Source organism: Schistocerca nitens, chromosome 8 (genome assembly GCF_023898315.1).
Source record: "Schistocerca nitens isolate TAMUIC-IGC-003100 chromosome 8, iqSchNite1.1, whole genome shotgun sequence".
NCBI classification, from domain to species: Eukaryota; Metazoa; Arthropoda; class Insecta; order Orthoptera; family Acrididae; genus Schistocerca; species Schistocerca nitens.
In genome coordinates, this window is record NC_064621.1 from 117,257,342 (window position 1) to 117,257,996 (window position 655).

Sequence of the window (655 nt, forward strand, 5' to 3'; positions counted from 1 at the left end):
ATGCTGCAAAGTTTGGCAGATAAAATGTTGAAGTCGACAGTGTCAAAGACTCTGCGGAAGTCTAAGAAGCACATGACGGTCGTCTCTTGTGCATCCATGCGAGGTTTCGGGTCGTCTGTTACCAGTATTAATGTTGATGTTGTGTTGCCATGTTTACAGAAATGTGATTGGTATGTGCTTAGTTACTTTGTTAGCTAGTCGTGGAATATGTATTCTAAGACCTTGGACAGCGCAGTAAGAATGAAAATAGGTTGCTAATCAAATGGTGCTGCGGCAAAGTAATTTTTGGTAGTGGCTTAACAAGTTCCTGTTTCCAGACCTCAGGGAAAACATCTGCGGTTAAGGAGTGGTTGACGATAGCTGTTACCATGGACAGTGGTGGGCCAGTAATAAGCTTCCACATTTGGACTGTGATACCATCGTATCCAATAGATGCTTATCTGGTGCGCATGATGACTTTTTTGACGGTATTGCAAGTAACAAGCTTTAGATAGAATTTTTCGTGGCTACAGTCGTTTACTCGCGTGAAGTAATGCTTGTCTCTGTTTATTCTCTAAGACATCAAAACCATGTGCTTCAAAGCTAGAGACCTACTGCGTGGTTCAGTACGTACGTGCCACAGATAACGTTGTTGGCTCAACACATTAGCACAACA